This window comes from Parus major, chromosome 1 (genome assembly GCF_001522545.3).
Source record: "Parus major isolate Abel chromosome 1, Parus_major1.1, whole genome shotgun sequence".
Lineage (NCBI taxonomy): Eukaryota > Metazoa > Chordata > Aves > Passeriformes > Paridae > Parus > Parus major.
In genome coordinates, this window is record NC_031768.1 from 69,498,247 (window position 1) to 69,504,492 (window position 6,246).

Below are 6,246 nucleotides of genomic sequence, written 5' to 3' on the forward strand. Positions count from 1 at the left end.
GGAGCTGTCAAGCCTTTGTACTCCAGCTGATATTGACAAGCTAAGCAAAGCTTTGTTTCATTTTTAAACCCTCATGGACAGTGAAGGGCTCAGCACAGAAATGCATTCATGATACCCTCAACCAGCTGCTTGCTCTGCTTTAGGGATCTTGACTCTCTGGACATAAAGAACCAGGGGAGTGGAGGAGAGAAGCATCTTCTTCAGAAAAAGTCTGTCAAAGCTACATATACCTTGTTATTAGAGCATAAAATACCTGGAACCAGTCTTTGTGGTGACTTGAAAATTGAAATATTAGCTGCTGTCAGTCTTGGTTTGAGGGGCAGCTCTCCATCCTGTTTAGCTCCTTGTTTTTCCTGCCATCCTAATGACAGTGTGGCTGGAGCCACGCAGCCACTGCCAGCCTTGTCCAATGAGCCTTTACGTGCCATCAAGGCTGAGTTAGAACTATGGAAAGAGCCTGAGGCTACTTACATAATGCAGTTACGTCGCTGTGGCGTTACCATTTTCAGCTATAATTTGATCCATTGCTCCTTTAAGCATTATTCTTTTGTTCTCTTGCTACAAAGATAATAGCAACTGCCCTCTTTCTTCCATTTTTTGTAGACATTTTTGTGCAGTTGGTTATGTTTTATCTGACTATTTAGTTGGAAAAGTTTGATTTTTGAGAAACAGATTTAATTTAAAACTGAAAGTCACAAATATGACGGGGAAAGACATCTGTGTAACTTCCTAGGGAAGATGCTTCCTAATTACTACTTTTATCAAGTCCTCTAAGATTACAAATAGGAATGAAAACCTGCAGAATAATGATGAGCTTTTCAAACAGTTCACCAATCCTGCAGTTCTCAGTTGTTTCCAGAAAAATACATTTATCTGGTTGGAAGAGTTAGGTTGAATGCAAGTGAGTTTCATATGAGACCCTGAGCAAGCAAGTGATGTTAGGTAAGCTGTGCAAATTATTTAAAAGTTGCCTCAAGAGATCCTAGCACTAATTTAATAAAACAGGAGCAATGCAGAAATACATGTCAAAGCTGTAAATCATGCACAAGGAATGGAGAGATGAAATTACTCTGCCCACTTCAGCCAGTATCCATGTAAATTATCAAAATCCTTGGGCACTCTTCCTAGCAGAGCTGAAGGAGGAATCACAGGCTGCTGGCATGTACCCAGATCCCAGTGGCACCCTGTGGGATTCATCCCCAGCTTTATGTGCCCACTTCAGTGCAGACATGACCTCGGAGCTGGTCACCCTTGGCTTTCAGCACAGAGCAGCAGCTGCTTCTGGTGCACAGCTGCCCTGGGGATGGTGCACATCTGAAATGGGTCACAGGAACCACATGGTGCAAACGCCTGTTTCTGTCATTTCACTGCAGGGAGCCTCAGGTGACCCCTTCAGTCGTGCCAAGTGAGGCACTGTGAGCCACATCCCTGCTGCTTTTACAGGTTAAAGGGCTGGAATTTGGAGTAGCTCAGAAACATGCCTGGGAAGGTAAGGGCTGATGGAGAAGGAAAATGCCTGGAGGTTCAACACTACAGTGGTTATTGGATGGAGCGCTTCCTGCAAGTGAAAGTGCCACTTCTCTGGAGGAGAAGTGCTACAGCAGCACTGGGGAGCATTGCAAGGCATCTTGTGCTGTTTGTGGGGAGTTGGGGGCTTATAGGGGGCTATTTATAGACACCAGAGCCTGAAGTCTCATCCCACTGGTAGTAAAGCTTGGGCTGCAGCCCAGAGATGGGTTTGCCTGGCTGGAAAGAGACACTGAAGAATAGGATTCAAAACACTGATGTGAAGAGCACGAAGCTGGTTGAGACTGACAGCAGAGGATGCTGGTGTTTGGTGGAAGAGGCAAAGAGGTCAGATCCCAAATCTCCCACTGCTCTTCTGCATTTTAGTTATTAATGTAGTGGTTAGGAGTTGCACATGAAAGGAGAGGCTCTAGTTCATTTTCTGACAAACCTGGGTGGGTTCAGGCAGACACCTCTCACTCTCACTGTCCTGGCTCCTGGGCTGCAAGCTGGACTGAGCAGGGTTGCAGTGCAACAGAAACCCTAATAGAGCATCCCCCTCTCATCTTTGGTCTCTCCTGGGGCCTCTCTGGGATGAGCAAAGCTTGCCGTAGAGCACCATAGCGCTTTCTAGCCCCCAGGGAAGCAAGGCTGGCCTCCAGATAACTAACCAAGATACATGAATTAGAGAGAAGGAAAGAGGTGTAAGAGGGAGTACAACTCGCTGTGTACTCATCTAAGATCACTGTAACCCTGGTCTTCATCTTCCTAGTCAAGTGCTCTGGGACTCCTTGGGGATCAGAGCTTGCCATGAGATCAGCTTGGATGAGAAGAAGGCTTTGAACCAGAGTCCCTGCCCCAGGTAGGAAGATTTGAGCCTAATGGGCCAGAGGAGACTTTTAAATAGATGAGTCAGCTCTGAGAGGGTGTCTGAAGTGGTCTGGGCTATAAGTAGGGTGCTGGGAAAGCCAGCCTAGAACTAAAAAACAGGTTTCTGCAAGGCTCTGCTATGCTGAAAGGAGATGCACTTCGTGTGATTAAACTGGGATGTCCCTGTCGCCATCAGAGCAGACACGACATAAAGCAGATCCTTAAGAAAGTTTTCCCAAGTTTTATTATTGTGCACACATAGCATTTTTACACCCTTCTGACCCCACAGTGCACCCCATCCTATTGGCCACCATCACACCACCCCTCAAGTCCGTTGGTGGAAGCACTGTTTTGAGAAAGCATCCCCAAAAATCCAAAATACAGATAAATCCTGTTTTTCCATGGTGTTTTTCGCAGGACAGATGTTGTTTGTTTTCTTCTACCTTTATCTTCTTTCTCTTCTTCTCACAGACATACAGGAACCTGATGGCTTCTTCTTTCTGTCAACTCTTTTGTCTGACCCTCAGCCTGCTGTGGGCCCTCTCCACCTGTCCCCATGTAATATTGCTCTCCCTCTACTCCTGAACTTCCCAAAGGACTCACTGGTCCTGGTGTTGGATCCTCCTCATTTCCAAGGCATGTTGTGGATGTGTCACAGTGTCAATGGTGTATCAAGGTTTGAGGATGAGAAGTGATGCCAATAGTTGAACACATTTAAGTGGGGGAGGAAGAGCTGGGTCTGTAGTGCTGAATAGAGTGAGGTGCTCCTCACTGGGGATGAGGCCCCAGGTGTTGTGTGGAGATGAAGTTTTTATTCCCTTGGACATGTAGGAAACACTCCTCTCTATGAAAATGCAGAGCTTGAAACACAGATGTAAATTCCCATCCCTCTGGTGGTCAGCAATTGTGCTGTGCAGTGAAGATCTTAATTTGTTACCTCAGTTTTGGCCTCTCTGAAGGAGATTCACTTCGAGGTAAGTGGGAAATAATGTAGCAATTGCTATAGAAAACAATATTTCCTTTCCATGTGGCAAGTCTAACAAAATAGGTGATGTGAATTATGCAACTTGTTTTCACTGAAGCATCTTAGATACTTTGTAAATATTTCCATATGCCAGATTCTCTAGGTGGAACAAGCAAAAAACTTTGATTTTACTTTTGCTCTCTGGAAAAACACCTAATTACGAACAGATATGTGATGCAAAGAAAGATATTTTATTTCTCTTAGAGACATTGTAATAATTTCCAGACAGCAATAAACCAAGATTTAATTCTCCAGCTTTTAAAATTATCTTGTATGAGTGTATGAGAGTAGGAAGATGGCTTCATAGTTAAATGTGGAGCTCTAAGAGATGTGAATTGAATGGCAGGGTCTGCTGCAGGCTATCTCTGACCTCAGATAAATAATTTAATCTCAGTGTTACTCCTGTTTGCCTGTGGAAAACTATGATAATATCCTCTTTTCATCAGTTCTCCTTTTGGTTTGCTTAGATTGCAATCTATTCAGGTCAAAGATTTAGCCTTATCTTATTTATATGGACCAATTTCACTGAGGACCCTGAGGCTGGATCTGCAGATAATTCTATTTTCTAATAGCGTTATCTGGAAAATATCTACAGTTAATCTATGAATCCAGTAAAATCACACTGAATAACAATTCCTCCCAAAATGCTTTAAACTTCTATCAAATTGCAGAATGGCAATATTGTATCTAGATGACTAGAACAACAGCAGGAATCTGCCATAGGAAGGTCCCCAGTGTTGGCACAGTCTGAATATTTTATGCTAAAGTGCTGTTCTTAATCTAAGATGACTGGTATTTACATAATGCCATAAAAGCTTGTAAAGGAGGAAAAGTAAGTTTTGCAGAAGTCAAATAGTAGCAATTCCCCTTATTACTAGTTGCAGCAGGTCTATTGGGCAAGAAAAAGTACTAAAGATAAGTACCAGTGAAAATGGAAACAGTAAATCTTTCTTTTCCATTATCTTGTGAGGCAAAACTGAGGAAGAATAAGAACAACTTAAGAGAAACATGCAAAATGAAAGTCTGGAGTGACTTGTTTGAATGCATTAGGTTTCCTCTGTAAAGAGAAGAATTGGTTACATCTAGAGGCCTCGAGAAACTGGGAAGTACAGAATTAAGCAACAGTTAATGAAGATGTGAATAACATAAATCTTTCCACAAAGCTGTTCAGATTCAGATAAATAACATCAAGGATCCAGATTTCTTTGCCTTTGGTGAAGCAGGTCCAATCCTCTGAATTCTGACTGCCCTGCTCGTGGCTGGGCCAAGGAGCTTCCTTCATTCTCTCACCTGTCAGCGTGGCTTTAGCTGTCCCTCCTGCGCAGCACGGAGGAGCTGGGACAAGGCTGCAGGCTGAGTGCTTATGTCCAGGTGTTGGGTGACAGCATTTCAAACTGCTCTGGACTCCCTTGTAGACCATGGAGAGAAAGATGTTTCTGGGTACCCATCCATGTATCCTCTTTTAGACCTCTAACTCTGGGTTTCTCTTGCCTCACTGGGACAGATGAATCGTGTCTGAAATAACTTTTCTTCCCCTCTGTAGGATAAGTGTGGCAGGATATCCTGTGTAGGATAGTGGATCCCCAGGGGCTAGACAAGCTCCAGGTTCTTCTGCTGTGACAGAGGGCAGCCCATGTCCAGGCTGTGGCTTGGGCTGATGCCTGCCTTGACTGACCACCTCGGTAATTCTACCTTTGTTTTTCCTGCAGGAGCATTCCCAACCTGCCACTACTGCCATGGCCTGGGACTCCCTGTCTGTTTGTGGGAAAGACCAAGGGGGCTCTCAGCTTTGGGGAGCTGGGCTGAGTTTTGGACACTGTGAAAGCCCTGGTTTGGGTTTATATGGCAAATAAACCTTTATCTGTGCTGGGAAAGTTTAGGCAGAAACACACACAGGGATGTGGGCTGGGATTTCATTGCTAGCTTTTCCAGGAGTCGTTCCTCATATACTGAAAGAAAGGGGATTTAGAAATAAATTAATTAACAAAAAAAAAAAAAAAAAAAAGAGAGGAAGAAACCACAGAATATTCTGAGTTGGGAGGGACCCACAAGGATCATCAAGACCATCTACAAAGTGCACGGCCCATACAGGGATCAAACACGTATTATTAGCACCATGCTCTGAATAACAGAGCTAGTCTCATATAATTACTTAGGGATAAATCTGCCCTCTGCTCTCCCTTCCTCTCAGATGTTATCTGTTTGCAACATACATTATAATAATGTCTAACCTTAAAATTCTTGTTTTATCACAGATAGAAGTGAGTGTTGCAGTCTTGTGGCCTTTTGACCACTTGCACAAACCTCATTTGTCACAAACTGTGACGTGCTTGCTCAGAAGAGGTCCCAGTACTGACACGTTGTGCTGGAGCGGGTGTTTCTTAACACCTTCACTACTTTTAACAAGGCCTGCTGCCTCCTTGTTCATATAAGGCCACATCTGTGTGGGCAGAGTCACAAGAGAGGGGTCTAAGGCAGAGAGAGCTTCAAACTGCACACTTCACTGACATGTATCATTCATAGTTCTGAGAATTGTGTGCAAATTCTTGTTGCATTGTATAATTTCTGCAGATGATCTCCTGTAGTTCTTCATCAAATGTCTTCATTATTTTTCTTAATTAAAAACAAAAAAAAAGGGGTTTGGTTCTCTTACTTTCCTAGATTTTTTTCCTAGAATTAACTGGACTTGTCTAAGATAATATGTTCCCTGTTTCTTGCTGGATGGAACATGCCTGAATTGAGACTGTGGATAATTATCATCTCAGGTGTAAGATTTAATGGAGAAACATTCTTCACATATGGCAATGCTTGTTGTGCCTAATGGCTATGGATTTATAGATGTGGTT